We start from the raw sequence: 17,216 nt of genomic DNA on the forward strand, positions 1-17,216 counted from the left end.
ACCACTACAAGGGGAGATCTGAGGTACTTCTAGAAGCTAAGAAATATTATGTGTCACCAGAACACAGAGTTCTAAGTTAATTTTTCGAATAGAGTCTTTGATTTAAGGCACTCACGTGTGTTCCTTCCCTATCTCTGCAAGGTGATGTGGGGAGTCCTTTCCCTGCTCCTGTCCCAAACCTGTCCTAGGATGCTTGCAGTGTTGTGTGAGAGTAGCCACAAGGACATCATCATTCCTCGGGGCCCGCACATGTCCCCACCCCCTCTTACCCCACTCCTCGTCAATACCGCAAAGGATCTGGTTCCACGGCTTTGTCAATCTTCACAGCCAGAAAAATGTTCCACCATGTGTCTTTTGTTCTTGCTCTGAGGCAGCTGTGGAGTTATAATTTACTGGCACATAGAGAGGAGTGGATTTTTTTTTTCATTGCAATCCCATTTCCCCTCTCCTTTGGGATTCTTGGGAAAACCTGATTAAAATGTCAGCCAGAAGAATGGCTGGTGATTTTTTAAAAGGACTGATTAAACCAGGATGACCCGTTGTACCAACAGGAGAAGCGAACCCCTGGGGAATCTGAGTTTGTAACTTCCCCGTTATTGAAGTATATCAGAAAAAGTAAGAAAGAGAGAAGCAGCTTGGGTGGAGAGCAGAGATGCTCTTTAAATAGTTTTGATTAAAAAACGGCAGCAACCAGTGGCATTTGAGTGGTTTCTCTCTCCAGCTCTCCACTAAGTCTTTATTTTATGATCTCTAGTATCTAAACCCTTCAAGGTACACAGGATTGCTATGCTACCCACACGAGGTGTATGCGTCTGTTTTCTGTTGCCAATAACGCAATACTCAAGACTTGGCCAACAATAAAGGAAGGGGGGTTTAGTTAGGTTCATGGTTCTGGAGGTACCAGGGTCAAACATCTGCCTCCTGCCTGCCTGCTGACAGAGTCCCAAGGCCATGCAGGCCATCACCGGAGGGAGAGAGTTGGAGAGGTTGAGACTCAGAAACTGAGGAATGCACCTAAGCCACAACCAAACTGCAGCGTGAGGTGTGCCTTAGCCTGCAGGTCCCACTCAGAGGAATCTAAGGTCTGTGACAGAAGAAGCCTGGCAGCCAGCTCCAAGATAGAATCTACTGGATTCCTTTGGCTGGGATTTGAACACTTGTGTTTCTTGCTTTTCAAGGATTGGCTCTTTTTCTTCTAATCTGTACCCACTTGCAAAATTCCTTCTTCATTGTGGCCTTCTGGACATTTCTCTTTGAAGAAAAGCTGCTCACAGATCCCTGCAGAGAATCTTGTTTCTCCATGGAAAAGCGGGCATTTGCTGTATCATTTTAATCTTGCGTTTTCTGAGAATCGTTTTCGAAGTGTTGAGTGGTGTGGGAGACAGACCTCAGAGAGGGACCAAAAATCTGGGCCGGTTGGACGCCCACCTAGGTTCTCTGTGGCGCCCTCTGCACTCTGTGGGTGGGGCGCAGGAGGGGAGACCCCTGGCCAGACAGCGTGTCTGTGCCTACTGACTTTGGGCAGGCTTGTGTGGACACCGAGTCTGCTTCATTTTCTCCCCCTCCTTGCTCCCTACCTCCTCCCTTCTCTGTGCCAATCAAGATTCCACGCAGGTTAAAAAGCACATGGTCTTTTCTTTAAATACCACATCTACTGTGCTTTTATGGCACCAAGCGACCTATTCTGCCACCCTCTATCCCCCCCCCCCCCCCCGATCTCTGGCACCGATTTCCACGTGAGGCAGCAGAGGGTCTCAGTGTGCTGCTGAACGTGACCGAAGGGCATCATTACTGTGCTGCCTTCCTATCGTAAGGCATGTGTTCTGGAGAATGAAGAGCAGTTTCACTGTTGGGAACGAAGCACACGCAGGCATCTTGAAAGAGGAGACCTCCGAAGAACAATGGCCTTAGAGAGCAACCATTGAGCCCAGTGTTAGGGGATTCCCTTTACGAGTTCCTCCCCTCCCCTCTCTGCCCGTTTCCCCACACCAGCGGGACACCTGCCACGCAAATGCTAAATGCACACCTACTTTTTTTTGTACCTACTTTCTGCCACTTTCCAGAAACGGACCAGACTGGTGATCAGGGGACCGTGAGTGATCGCGGACAAACCTCAGACTGAAAGCTCCTGGTTTAGAAAGAGTGATTTCTATGAAAGTCCTGGGAGGAAGCTCTCATCGTCTTGAGTGGAAGTGGCATCATTGAATGTCCCTACCTTCCATGCGCGCTCGGGAGGGCCAGAGACAGGGTCATCGCCTCAGACCTCTGCTCCACGTGGTTCCTCTTGGCTGCTCCCACAGCCAAGAGCCCCCTTCTCAGCCGTTCCCCACGGCAGCCCACCCTTAGCGACTGTAAACATTCATTCCCTGTCCTTGGTTCCAGCAATTTTCTCATGACTGTAAGAAACAAAAACAAACAAAACTCCCCCGAACCCTTCGTCAGCGGTTTCTTTCCTGGTACCTCTAATCGCCATGGCCCTGGAAGACTGATCCTTCCACACATGCATTCTGGGCTTCTTACCACATGCAAACCAAGAGACTCTCCAGAAGTCACGGCCATCAGCCATTCTCTTCCTCTTCATCATCAGTTTGCCCATGTTTTTGTTTTAAAATCTATCCCAGAGGGAAGAGTTGAACTAATTTTAAGCAGACTTTTTAATGCAAAACACACACACACACACATACACGAGCAAAGGGCAAGAATTAAAATTACATGAGATGATGAATTCTTTCCAGACGATACAGTTATTTGATAGCACTAGCTTGTCCTGCAATTTCTCATTTGCAATTATATATGTGATGCTTTTTTTTTTTTTTTAAATGGTTTTGTATTCAGGAGATAATGTTCCAAATTGAGTTTTTTTTTTTTTTTTTTTTTTTTTTTTTTTTTTTTTTTTTTTTTTTTTTTTTTGAGACAGGGTTTCTCTGTGTAGCTTTGCGCCTTTCCTGAAACTCACTTGGTAGTCCAGGCTGGCCTCAAACTCACAGAGGTCCACCTGCCTCTGCCTCCCGAGTGCTGGGATTAAAGGCGTGTGCCACCACCGCCTGGCAGAGTGGTGGGATTTTAAAGGACTTACATTGGATATGAAAATCAAAGGAAAGTGACCCCATTCAGCATGCCCGTGAGACTGGCCCTGTGATTCTGGTTTCTTAGCTGGCCTTCCTGGGCCTAGATTCTAGAGTCTCAGCCTTTTGGTTAGCAGCCTTGTAGTGAGCTTCAGAACTCTGGCAGGGTTGGTGGGAGGCAGGCCTAATGTCTTGTCTAGTCAAGTATTCAGTCTTGATGCTACTCTCCAGTATCTCTACTGAAAAGGTCAGCCCACCTCTGCCTGGATACTTAAGGCACACAGAGCTCATTACCCCCTCAGGTATTTCATTTCATTTGCAGACAACTCTGTAGGAAGCCTTTTGTGCCAAACAAAAAGAAATATTCAGATATTAGCGCTCTCTCTCTCTCTCTCTCTCTCTCTCTCTCTCTCTCTCTCTCTCTCTCTCTCTCTGATGTGTGTTTGTGTTTATGTATGTGAATGTACACCAGGAAGGTTTGTGTATTATGCCCATGTGTTTGCAGGTTCATGGGCATGTATGTGGAGGTCAGAGGATCAATTTTGAGTGTCATTCTTTAGTAGCTGTCCATTTTATTTTAAAGACAGGGTCTCTCACTGGAACCCGGGGATCACCAATTAGGCTGGGCTGGCTGGCTAGCAAGCCTTAGGGATGCTCCTGTCTCTTCCTCCACAGTGCTGGGATTCTGAGTGTGTCACCATGCTCAGCTTTTTATGTGGTTGATGGGGATCAATTTGAAGTCCTCCTGCTTGGATTGGCAAGTGCTTTAATGACTGAATTATTTCCCAGATCCTCAAATACCTTTGTTGAGCATTTACTACTTTTTGGTTGTTGTTTGTTTAAGACAAGGTTTTTTTCCCCCTGTGTAGCCCTGGCTGCCCTAGAGCTCACTGTGTAGACCAGACTGATGATGTACACCATGTTCCCGTATTGTTTGGGTTCTGGAGAGACAGCAGTAAGCACAATAGACAGAAATCCTTGTGCTCTTGAAGTGTGCTTCCAACAGAACAGAGAAGGAGAACAGAGGCAAGTAAAATGAAGAGAACAAAAAGGATGAGGCAGAAAGAAAGAGGATGTCAAGGACACACCCTCGAAACTTCAGCTGGTGTGATGAGGAAGTCCTCCTTGGCAGATAGTTCTCCAGCGGAATATCTGATGGAAGAACGTTCCACCAACAGACACAGTGAATGTAAATTCTCCAAGTCAGCAGTGGGCTAAGTGTGCTCAGGGGCAGGGAAGGGGCTACTTGTGTGCAGAGGGCAGGGTGTGTGTGTGTGTGTGTGTGTGTGTGTGTGTGTGTGTGTGTGTGTGTAGGACACGAGGTCAGACAGGGAATGGGATCGGGGCATGTGGAAACACGTGGCATGGCATTTCCTCTGAGAAAAACGAGGCAGCCCCGGAGCACGCTAAGCTGGCGACATTGAAAAGATTTCCTGTGCAGATGCACTTCACAGGAAAACAAAGGGACTCACTCCCAAGTGCTTTTAGGAGGCTGCTCTGGTGCGAGGCAGAGCTGGTGTGTGGGTGTGTGAGGCGAGTGGTGTGCGTTTGCTCTAACGGTGCTCCTCAGGTTTCTCGGGCGGTCGTGGTGTCCCTTTCTAGGGCTGTCTGACACACGAGGTTCTTTTCCAATACACGGGCTGAGCACACACACGACAAGCTCCGCTTCCCTCCCGCTCCCCACCTTTCCTCTTCCACAGGCAGTCATTCCAACGTGGGAGGCGTATTTTTCCATGTTATGGGTTCTTGTAAAACAGGTCTATTTTGTCATAGATTTCTTTAAACAAATGGTCTGCTTCAGACCACATTCTGTGTCTTCACATACTTAAAAAAATGTGTCTGTGTTGCTGAATGTACAGTTACCTGCTGCTTCTAGCAATCTGACTCTTACCAAGGAGACCACTGAACCAAGCAAGGAGCAGGCTAGCATGCGTTTTCTTCAATGCTTCTCATCAGTCCAAAGCTGCCCCCTCTTTCCAACTGTCCCCAGGTGGGATGGCTCCCCTCCTCCTCCTGACCACTGCCTCCCGCTCCCCCTTGCCTCTCACCCCAATTCTGCACACACTCTGGAGAGTGGCAGTCTTGTTGCTCTTCATGCCTGGATACCAGGGTCAGGAGCTAAGTGGGTGCAGGGACTCAAGTACAGAAGAAGCAACGCCACAGACAGAGTGAGACCCTGAACCCCAAATGGGCCTTTGCCTGCATTTACATGACTTGGCCGCAGTGGAGAAGAACTTAGGCTTGTGGATGAGATAAATTTAGGTTTGTCTTTTAGTTTTCCTTCTTTCCAGCTGTGTGACTTTAGGCAAGTCAGTCATCCCTCGGAACTGCATTTTCTCCATCCGTAAAATGGGGATAATCACATTGCTGATTTTTGTTATATTGAGTGTAAACCTTTGGCTTAGAGTCCAACACAAAACTGGGCCATTCATAAGATTTAAAAATATATATTCATGTAGAATGGAATTGATATTGGGTTTGGTAGAGTATAATTATTATCCCAGTATGTGAGAGTCTAAGGCAGGAGGCTCTCTAATTTGATTGTTAACGAACACAATCTCAGAACACCAATCCAATCACCCCTCTTAGCAAGTGTGTCCATTCGTTTATCTGTGGGCTGTGTGTGGCCAAGAATAGTTATGAATGTGGCCCAATACAAAAATCATAAGCTTACTTAACAGCATTGAAATTTTTTGATGTGTTTTTTTTGGGGGGTGTATCTTGATTGTATAGTTCTTGAGTATGACCCTTATAGTAGACAAAATGTGTCAAACGTTAAAAGATTGGCTATGCCTGCTTCTCACAAAAATGAATTAAAAGATTTTCATTTGTGTTGAAAAAAATAGGTGTTAGAAAGGTTCTTTCTGGTAGCAATTTTCTCTAGCACACCTATGCCGTGTTTTAAATGATAAAAGTTGGGTTTCACTCTTCTTTTTCTATTGCTGTGGAGAAACACCATGACCAAAGCAACTTGTAAGAGAAAGCATTTACTTTGTGGTTCTTGGTTCTGGGGTGGGGGGGGGGCAGAGTCCATGAATAACATGGTGAGGAGCATGGCATCAGGTAGGCAAGCAGGCAGGCATGGAGCTGGAGCCATAGCTGAGAGCTTACATACCGAGACTACAGTCATGAGGGAGAGAGAGAGAGAGAGAGAGAGAGAGAGAGAGAGAGAGAGAGAGAGAGAGAGAGAGAGACAGAGATAGACAGAGACAGAGACAGGGAGAGAGTGAGGACAGGGGGCCAACTAGAATATCTTGAGTTTTGAAACCTCAAAGCCCACCCCCAGTGACATGTGTCCTCCAAGAGGACCACACCTCCTAATTTTTCCCAAACAATACCACCAACTAGGGACCAAGCATTCAAATAAATGAGTCTGTGGGGGCCATTCTCAACCAGACCACCACAGTGTCTATAGTGCTTTTCAGTAGTTTGGTTGTAGTCTTGGTTCACACATAAACTGACAGGAAGGACGGCTGCCTGTGTGATGAGGGAGTATGTGCATGGGACACTTCCTGCCTGTGCCAGCACTGTGTGGGATCTCTCCTCACTTCTCTCCTCTTTTCTGTCTCCCTTCTCACTGGGCTATCTGTTTTTTTTAAACAGTTTTGGGGATAATGCTGTATTCTAAGAAGCAGCACAGTCTAGTTTTCCAGCGACAACTCATAATAAACAAAAACACCGATGTAGAGGACTTTAAGAGACCCTCTGAGTGAAGGCGTTAAACGCTCCCACTTTCACACACAACTGGATTTAGGTTCCAGTTCTGAGAAGGGCAAACGGGTGTCTTTTCCAACAAAGGGTCGTTTATCTACAAGGCCCTTACATGCAGGGTTGAGGGAGAGAATGAACACAGAGGGTCTAAGTCAGCCTCACAGTGTCTCAAGGTCAAACCCAGCAGCCCGCTTCTGAGTCATGTGCAAGCTTGTGCCGATGTGTCCAAAACGATAAGACTAGGCCTCAGCCAATTAGAAATATACTAATGTAACTGCTGCTTGCTTAACCAGTTATGTAGCTGACCCTGAAACACCCCTTAGCCGTGTTTAAAAGGAGACTGAACGTCCCTCTCAGGGTTGTTAACATTTGCACCGGTGAACGGCTCCACATGCAGGCTGGTATTATAAACATTCTTTGTTCTTACAGACGATTAGAGTCTGGGGTCTTCCTTCAGTGGTTCCTCAGACTCTACATGAGTTAAGTGTCATAGAGATCACAGACTTGAAGGGAAACTCAGAGGTCACCAGCATCTTCTCCTCTCTGTAGGTGAGGACTCTGAGGTCACAGAGGTGAGGAACTTGGCCAAGGCCACTCAGCGCATTAGTGGGACCACAGCAGGGGTTGAGATTTCTTACTCATTGTTCTTTCTTCAGCTCAGACTATAGTAAGGTCTGGATTATTTATATTTCCTTAAAGATTGAGAGAGTTAAATTGGAGTCTTTCCCCAGTAAGGGACTCTTTCCTTAACACAGCCCGGTTCCCAAGCTCAGGCCTAGCACGATTCCATAACTTTCCAGGTCAGGACAAAACGGAAAACATACAGGGAAAGGCACACCTTTCCCTACCTCCTCTCGCCCCAACTCTTTATCTCCACCCCTACCCCAGTCAGTCCTCCCCCCCCCACCCCACATAGAATGTGAGCTTCAAGAGACCCAGAAAGGCCAGAGTGTTTACCTCTTTCATTCCCTGATAGACGACAGGTGCCTGGCACAAAAGAGAAACCAGGTGAGTCCTTGCCAAGAGGTAAAGCCCTGGACCGAAGGCCTACTATCCACCAGGCACTCTTCTTTGACCCCAGAGCTTAAACTCGGAAGTAAATTAATATTTCAGTTCCTCCTGCCTGTTCCTGGAAGACTCAGAGGGACTGTTTAGACTGAAGGGCCGTTTGCTGCTGCCTGTATCCCTTACATCCCGCTAAGCCTCACTACTCTGGTTCTGGCCCTTCAAATGAACGCATACGTAGACATACACACACTGGGCAGTGTAGAGTGATTTCTGTAGCACCTAAACATTCATTTGTTTCTCTAACATATATTTTATCCAGATTTGGGTGGCACCTAAAATCCCCACCATGGAAATGATTTCCTGAGTTAAGGAATATCTATCGTAGCCCAACTCTAAATGATCAGTCTTTCACTTAGGGACACCAAACATTAGCTGTTAGGAGCACCACTGCTTTTACCCAAATTCATTCCTTAGATCTGTGACAGAAAATAGAAACAGGAAATGGACACATTCCATCCAGGAAGGAGAGACAAGAAAGGGCTGAGAATGTTCTAGAACAAGAAGTTCAAGAACATTTCCGTACAAAGTGTGATCTGGAAATGTGTGTGTGTGTGTGTGTGTGTGTGTGTGTGTGTGTGTGTGTGTGTGTGTGTTTGTGTCTCTGTGTGTGTGTGTTTGTGTCTGTCTCTGTGTGTGTGTGTCTCTCTGTGTGTGTGTGTGTGTGTTTGTGTCTGTGTGTGTGTTTGTGTGTGTGTGTTGCTATCAAACCTTTCCCATAGAAAGCTGCATATTGATTTCTGTTCTAGTTGCATATTCTTTGTTTCATCACTATCCACAGCAAGCCCACAGAGCTGCTGATCTAGAAAGTGGGATACTATTGAGGCAGGAGATCTTTGGGAGACACTGTGAGGAGACCCCTGAACTTACCACAGCAACATGACCATTGTTCTTTGGAAATGGGTACGAAGGTTAAAGTCAAATATACCTACTTAAAGTGGTATCTAAGGACAGGGCTTAAGTTTTAAATTTTATTACTTTCAATCTATTTAATTTTTCTGCTCACATAACACCTTGGACTGAGGCATACTATACCTCTGCAGTACCATGGGAGAACAGAGTCTAACCTAAATGAGTTCAAATCCCTGCTTCTGCCCTGATAAGCTTGGGGGATGTTGGGCAAATAACTTTTCTTTTCCTTCATTTGTAGAAATTTAAACGTTAGAGGATACTGTATAGATTTTATTATAGCAATTATGTATGGCATCATCTCAGAAAGCAGAGTTCCAGGTACAGGGATGTTTTTTAAATAAATGGATCCTGTGACACTTTAAACACATTGTCTCACATGTTCCTCTCAGCACAGATGTGAGGCAACCCTCTCTGGTTTTGTGAGGTGAGCATCACACTACACACCTGTGATGCCAGCACTTGGGAAGTGTGTGTGTGTGTGTGTGTGTGTGTGTGTGTGGTGTGAGGGTTTCAAGGCCTTGGATACAAAGCTGAAGGACATGAGATGCTATTTCAAAAGAGTTAAAAAAAAAAAAAAAAAAAAAAACAAAGACAGGAAAAAACAACAAACAGACAAAACCCAAAACAACGCTCCAGATAAACACCCACCCTCAGCAAAATCAAAACAAAACCCAAAGCCTAACAACAGTTGAATGTTTGGTCTAAAGTTGGAGCTGGCGTCATGGTGACTCACAGTTCAAAAGAACTGCTTGGAAGTGGCCCCCACAATTTTCCTAAAGGCTTTTTTTTGTTCTCTCTGGTACTAATGAGTTAGCTGCGTAGGCAGCGGCTTGATAAGGGGAAAATGAACTGAATCATTAAGCTTTCTTTATCGTCTCTTCTTTACAGACCACAAAACTGAGTGGAGAAAATTCCACCAAAAACTTTAATATGGAAAAAAGAGGAAAGAAATGAAAACATCAGGATCCCCCCACAAAGCTCTGCAAAGGTCAATGGGATTAATATAACCTTTGAACATGGTTATTTAGCTGAGATAAAGGGAGCAACATGGGGGAAATGTCAGAGACTACTTGTATAATAGCAACTTAATGTATCTGCCCTTTTCTCTTCTTTTGTAGTGAATGTGCGGTTGCATGAGGCAAGCTGGTTCATGGAACCACCCCGAAGAGGTGTTCTGGAAATCGGTTGATTATCTCCAAATGTTATTTTTCATTCTCGGATTCATCAAAATCTTCGACTTAAGGTGCCTTGTGAAAAATGAGCAGATAATGGACAGGTAAAATTGATGGATTAGAAACAGAGAGAAAAATGTGTGCTCTTGGGGACATCTGCAACTGCCTTTCATATTCTGTATAATTTAAACAAACTACTTCTAACTTACTTTATAGGTCAAACTTAATTTTTAACCTCCCGTGAAATGAAAATTAACCTTGAGGCAAATTCGTAGAATTTCCCAAGTAGAAATTAGAGCCCTAGCAGACACTAATAAGTATTTCCAGAAGAAAAAAAAAAAAGATTGCATATGTAGTTAAAAAGTTTGGACATCACTGGGGTTGGCAGAAGGTCATACTTTTCAGGCACTAGGATGTGTTGATGTTGACTGTGGGCCACCTGGAATGCTGCAGACAGTGAGAAATCACTTGATTCTCTAAAAATCCTCTTCCACCTGGACACTTTCTAATGTCTTACTGGGACAGTGTTCTCTGGAGTATGCTTTCGGAAATGGCGATCTCCTATAACACTGTTTTCTTTTATAGTTTGGAGAATAAAATTTCACAGAGTTTATGTACCTCATAGTCAGTATGTTAGCTTTGTATTTGCCTACGAGGTGTGACCGCAGAGGGATCTAAATTGTCACTGCACGAGCCTGGAAACACTGCATGGAGGTGAGCGTGGTCCTTCACAGAGGGGCCTGTGAGTGCACACGCAGTATCTTGGCGGTGACGGCATCATTCACAAGAGTTTCTGGGTTTCTCTTGGGTATGGCTTCCTTCGGGTTTCTGGATAGCCACATTGCACAGCCAGCCAGGGACTGCAGAGAGACAACTGAGAAGGAACTGTGGATGAGGGCGCCTGAGACACTTTGGTTGCCATCTGCTCACTACTGTGAGGAGTTTTGAAACTCTCACAGACCAGCCTCTTCCTCTGTGAGTTTGGTCATTAGAGTAGCTACTTTTGGGGGGCTGGGTGTGGTGTTTGTGCTTGTTATCTCAACACTGGGGTGGCTGAGGGGTAGGAGGGTTATGAGTTCAAAGCCAGTCTGGGCTGTTATAGAGTGAGGCCCTGTCTCTGTCCCCGCCTCGACTCCAGTAGCAAGCAGTCTTCTCGTCACTATTTGCATTAAAGGAGATGAAGAGTGTGGCTATGCTTTATAAAACTGAGGTTAACTGTGCAGTTTCCATACATTAGCTTGCTTTGAGGAAATTATTGTATTCTCTTTCCCGTTAGAGAGGGAATGGACTATAGTTTGGATTTAGGTGTCACCCAAAGACTCACATGTTTCGGGTTTGATCCTCAGTCTTGGTACTACTGGAGGTGGTAGAAACTTTGAGGTGTGAGGCTCAGGGGGGAGGTCTTTGGGTTATTGGAGTCACGCTCTTGAAGAGGATTACTGCATAATAAACAGGACCCTGAATATCTCTTGGAAAAAAGTCATGCTGTCTATCTCAATCCCTGTGTGTCAGGAGTCTGCACTTGGCTTAGTTGGGTTGTCTTTAAGGTCTGAGTCTCATCAGAACAGTTAGAGTTCCTGCAGACGTGAGGAACACTGTTCAGTCCACTATAGAGACTGCTGATTACGGGCTTGATTTTCTCAAGCATGGCCTGTGAGTTGCAGGCTTGCCTTTAGCTCCTTGCTATTCGGTCTTCCCAGGGTGACTTGCTTGCTTCCTCAAAGCCAACAAGGACAAGAGCTGAGCAGAAAGATGCTTGATTTTGTGACTTGATCATGTACATGTAATACTCTCTAGCCAGGAGCAAGCTCCAGACCCATCCTTCCCCCCAGTCAAGGGAAGGATGTCACATGAGGATATTGGTACCATGGAGTGGAGGTCATGAGGAACACCTTAGCTTTTGCTTGGTATATTTTGACCTGCCAAGAACCAGCCCATCTTAAAAAGATCAAGGATTTGGCAGGATTTGTTCCTGAAACCAATCTTTAAAAAGATGATTTTTTCCCCCATGTTCTTTTCAGGATAAGCGGACCCACTTTTCGGGAGCAGTACCTGGTTTCAACCAGCATTCACATCTTTTCATGCTGACATTGAAGATAGCTACATGATTTCATCATTGAATTTCATCTATTCCAAAATGAGGAGAGTGTTTGCATGACCTCTCATTATCTAAAGAGATCTAAAAAGATAAGCCCGCCTTTATCTGACTCTCCTTGACTTTGTGTAGTCAGGCTTCTGAATTTACCACACAATAGAAGGGGCTTTCACTTCTCTTTGGCTGTGTACGCCTATGGGAGCTGTGTTAAGATGTTCCAATGGCTTTTATTAAAATCGAATACAATAGTCGGCATTTGGTATTGAACCTCATGAAATGGAAGGAGTGAGGTATAGTGCTGTGTCATGCTCATCTGCAAGGCAATCACCTTGAGGAGAGTGACACACGTCTCAAGGCATCACAAAGAAACCCAACTTAGTAAGTAAATTCCCTGAAGCCTAAGGTCGTCATAACTTTGGAGTTTAAGGATGCTGTAACATCAGCAAACCACAGGGTATAAAAATCTCTTAATTTTTGAAGATACACTTTCAGTTGTACTTTAACTAGGGAATAGGAAGGAGAGTATAACCAGCCACATGAAAAATGAAACTGAGCTGGAAGGGTCTTGCTTAGTTTCTACTCCATAGAAACTGCAGCGAGCCCATAATAAATACATTTAGATGCTGAGATGGCTCCCCGGAAGAGAAGCCTCTGTGAAGATTTTTCAGAACTCTGATTCATTCCCCAGGATTTGCAGTTGTGTTATTGATTCATTACTTTCAGTTCATTTGAAGCATTATTCATCTATGACTTTGGCTTGTGGTTTGAGTTCTACTGAGAATAAAATCAGCAGAACATTTTTTTCCCCTTGAACTCCAGTTTTTTTTTTAGGATGTCTGTGGTAGCACTAACAGAACCTGGAGGGTTTTTGTCATGAGAAAGGTTAGGTTTGTGTGTATTGAAATCTGATCCACTCATCATTGAAAGTTGGGTTATCATAGGAGAAGGTGTAGGCTGTTTAAGTAACTATGTAAGCGAATCTGAGGCTTCTTATAAATATTACTGTTTGGAGAGATTTAGTATCTTAGGCTTATACTTTAGAAAATGTCACATTTCTAGAATAAATCAACCCAAGACCTCCCAAAGAGAAAAACGTTAACATTACCTCTAATGGCAGATTGATGAACACAAGAGCTAGCTCACCATCATCTTAGATTTTCAGTCCTGTGTCTGCCCTTACCTGATCTGTGCCCTTGAGAAGTTCACTTAACCCCAGACTCAAGCATTATAGAAAGCGCTTTTGAGATTTCCAATCCCATAACTCCTAAGGAGAAAGAAAGGTGGCAACCTTTTACAAACAAAGTGTCAAACTTCTAACCTCTGATCTCCTGGTATTTTCAAGGGATATTTGAGGTCACTTTGTGTTGACTCCTGTGAGCCGGGGTGAGAGCGGAAGTACAGGAATGATACAAAGATGAATAGCAAGTCCTGAAGGGTCAGAGGGAATGTGTTATTGATAAATTCAGCTATCTTTATTGAGTATCTTCAAGTGCAGGGATCACTGTCCGGTATTAGAAGAGGTGTAAAGAGAATTGAGACATAGTCCTCTGTCTTAGAAAGGCTCATAGGACAGGAGGAAAGTAAGAATTGATAAAAAAAAAAAAAAAAAAAAGCCTGAGAAAACTAACTGCAGGCAAGGCATGGGGTGATTATTACTATTGGAAAGGTTTAAAAGAGGTGTTATTAGGGTTTTTCAGGATGATTATATGAGTTTGGAGAGGAAGGTTCCAGAAAAGAAAAGCCTTTATTAAAAGATGACACTTGACTTGAACTTTAATGGGTGGAGAGGTGTTTGCTTGATGAAAATGAAGAGAAAGTAGCTTTGGGTAAAGAAAGTCAGAGACACTATGCTTGGAGATAAGAAACTGTAGTCATTTGAAATAAATTTGAATGAGGCAATGGGGGCTGGCAAGATGACTCAGTTGGTAAAGGGTTTGCCATACTGAAATGAGGACCTGAGCTTGGACTTCCAGGATCCATGGGAAAACCTGGGCACGGTGGTGCTTGCCTATGATCATAGAATGCTCTCCCCCAACATAAGGTGGAGAATAATTGAGGAAGAGTCCCAACAGCGACCTCTAGCCTCCACACATAGGCATTGCACAGACAGACAGACAGACAGACAGACAGACAGACAACAGATGCACGAATGCATGCACGCATGCATGCACGCACGCACGGGTTGGGGTATGGTGCAGGCAATGGACTTATGACTTAACAGCCACTAAGTTTTGGCAGTCCAGACAGGTTGCATGGCTGGGCATCTGGCTCACCTAGCATGCTGGTCCTCTGAGACACACTTTTCTACACTTTGCCAATATGACACATTTTAAGGAGACAAGGGTCATTGCAACCTGTCTAGTCTTGCACTGACCCAATGTGGTTGCATGGCCCTTATCTGTGTAATACAATGCTTTCAAATTGCACTAGGGAATTGCTGAAAATCTTTACCATTTCATGACAGCAAGCATTACTGAAAAACCCTTCTGACTTCTACGGGCAGAAAACCACTCTCTGTTTAGCATACACTCTGGACATGAGAATGGCCTGGTCCTTAAATCAGAGGAAATGGGGCCATCTCCAAAGCAGACTAAATAATTGGAGAGCGTCACCTATTTTTATTATCCTGGTGCCTATTACTTTTGCAACCCCTTTGGACTTAACTGTCCATTAAATATCTTTTCTGGAGTTTATTTATTTATTTATTTATTTACTTTATTTTGCTCTTGTTTTCATTACAGAATTCTCTGCCAGCTGCCTCTGTTATCAGAGCCCACATAAAGGCATGTGAGGAATAAGCGGCTTCTTATGCAATTTCCCTCGTCCTTGTCAATTGCAGGCATAACTCTCATGAATTATTTAGATTCGTATTGTCCTGGAGTGAGCCCTGGAGTACCTCAAGTAGTCACAAGGAAGGCTCTTGAAGTTTACCTCAGGAATCAGACTTGTGGTGTGGGAAGAGAGGTGCTGGGCACAGCTTGAAGCCTGCGATAAAGGCTGGGCCAGAGTCCTCAAACGAGGTTCTCAGTACATTTGTGCTTGTGGGGTCAATGTTATCATTGGTGTCCAATGGTAGCTAACTTCAAAGTAATTTTTTTTAAGGTAAGGAAGAGGGAGATTTGGGAGCAAAAAAATGCAACCACATGTAGCAACCACGTCGTCGTCGTCGTTGATACCCTAACAGGAGGCATTTAATGGGGGCTTCTGTGTCAAGGACTATATAACCTGGGGGGCGGAAATCCCGCAAAAACGGTTATTGTTTTCATTTTTTTTTTCAGATGAGGAAACTGAAGTGCATGGATGTTAAATTGTCCATTAACATGGCGGAGTGTGACGGGCAGAAGCTTCCTCGTAGAATGAGGCAGAACGTGCAGCTTTGCCCTCACAGCAGGAATGGCAAGCCCAGAGTGGGTGTGATGGGGAGCGTGTGTGTGGCAGATGCTGTAGAAGTCAACCAGGTCTCATCTGTGGAAAAGAAACACCTCAAAACCTCTTGTTTTTAGAGAGGGCTGGAGACTCTCATTCCCTAGCTCCCCAGAGTCCTGAAGACGCTGGGTCCTTCTCTGGCTGTTGTCATTAGTAGATGGAAGCCGGAGAATCTAAGACCACGTTTTCTCCTTGCGGTAGCTGGAACCTGGGTCCATGTCTATGAGAGAGAGCCTCCTGCAGGGCTGTGCCCTTTGCCTTTCCGTTGGACAATCGTCCCAGTTTCAGACTCTGACCACATGTCCTCTGTTCTGCAGGCATGGAGACCAAAGCTCTTCCTGTCGTCGTTGGCACACCATTTCAGCGTATGGAGAGAGCCTTTCAGGAGGTTTACTTTCTCTTCTGGCTTTGACATTTCCTTTCCTGCTGTAAAACCTAGAGTATATTACACCATCTGACAGTCTCTGCTTTAGTATATGTTCAATGGGAATGGTGGACCCATGTGGCCGCTGGGATCAGCTAAGATGAAATGTATGAAACACATTGCGTGGTACTTAGTTGGTGGCTGGTCCCCAAATTTATAATAGACAAATCTCCTATATTGCTTCTCTTGTATAAAAGCATATGAGTGAGTCTGGAGGGAAGGAGAAAAAGAGAGAGAGGGAGGGATGGAGGGAAGGAGAGAGGAAGGGAGAGAGAGAGAGATGGATTCCAATCTAGGCTCTTGACTTTCATGTCCTTTGACTGAAACCTCAGAGACATATTTTACTTCACTGCTTGACACATATGCAGACGCTTACAATTCAAATATAGATTTTTGTGAACAAATATAGGCTTTAACTACATGCAATGTGCTGTACTCTTTACCACTCTATCTAGTTCCTCCCGTTCCCTATGGAGTGGAGAAACCAAACCCCATATCCCCAGAGGCTTCTTCTTCCCACCCTCAACTTAGTAGAGAGCTGGCACAGGAAGTCTAAGCCATCCCATGGAAGAACAGACTCTCTCTGTCATTTCCTCAAGCAGGCACTCCCTGTACCCCTGTGTTGTAGAGACCCACGGGCCTGAGTCTTTTGCTGTGGATGCCCAGTCAAGTCAGCTCAGCGGGATGCTCAGGAGGAAGCTCCTGTATACACTGCTCCTGGTCTTCTTCTTTTTTTCTGAGACAGGGTTTCTCTGTGTGGAGCCTGTCCTGGAACTCACTCTGTAGACCAGGCTGGCCTCAAACTCACAGAGATCTGCCTGCCTTTGCCTCCCGAGTGCTGGGATTAAAGGCGTGCACCACCACCGCCTGGTCTTCTATAGGTCTCCTATGAGCATTTGTTTGAGACAAGACCTCTTTGTAGCCCAAGCTGCTCTTGAACTTTTGATCTTCTGCTTCCATCTCCTGGGTGCTGGGATTGTAGGCATGCACTCTTACATTTGGTTTATGTAGTGCGAGGATTCAACATGGGTTTTACTTGTTTAAAAACAAGCCTGTCAGATCTAGCTGGCTTTGCCTTCCTGGAAGCAGAGTGACTGGAGGACCATGGGCTCCTGTTTGGACCTCAGTTCTCTGGTGAGGAAGAGCTGTTCTTTCTTCATATTGTTCTTCTTCAAAGGGAGGTTGGTTCAAAGGGAGGTTGGTCAACTCAGCCTGGAGCAAAAGAAGCCTAATTCTCATTTGTGGTCCAGGCCACAGAAGGCTTTGTTCAACTTCATGTGGTCTTGACCTCTTATCTGGGGCAGGCATGAAGAACAAAGCCACCCAGAGGGGTGGGGAGGTGCTTC

The 17,216-nt window shown here is 45.0% G+C and overlaps 1 long non-coding RNA gene across 1 annotated transcript; it reads left to right on the top strand.

The window, feature by feature from the left end:
• The first annotated feature begins 9,561 nt into the window (after positions 1-9,561).
• LOC114689738 lies at positions 9,562-16,655 on the top strand. The gene is made up of 3 exons (XR_003733959.2): positions 9,562-9,741; positions 9,872-10,029; positions 15,299-16,655. It is a non-coding gene; the product is annotated as an uncharacterized LOC114689738 (long non-coding RNA).
• The last annotated feature ends 561 nt before the right edge of the window (positions 16,656-17,216 follow it).

This window comes from Peromyscus leucopus, chromosome 10 (genome assembly GCF_004664715.2).
Source record: "Peromyscus leucopus breed LL Stock chromosome 10, UCI_PerLeu_2.1, whole genome shotgun sequence".
NCBI lineage: Eukaryota > Metazoa > Chordata > Mammalia > Rodentia > Cricetidae > Peromyscus > Peromyscus leucopus.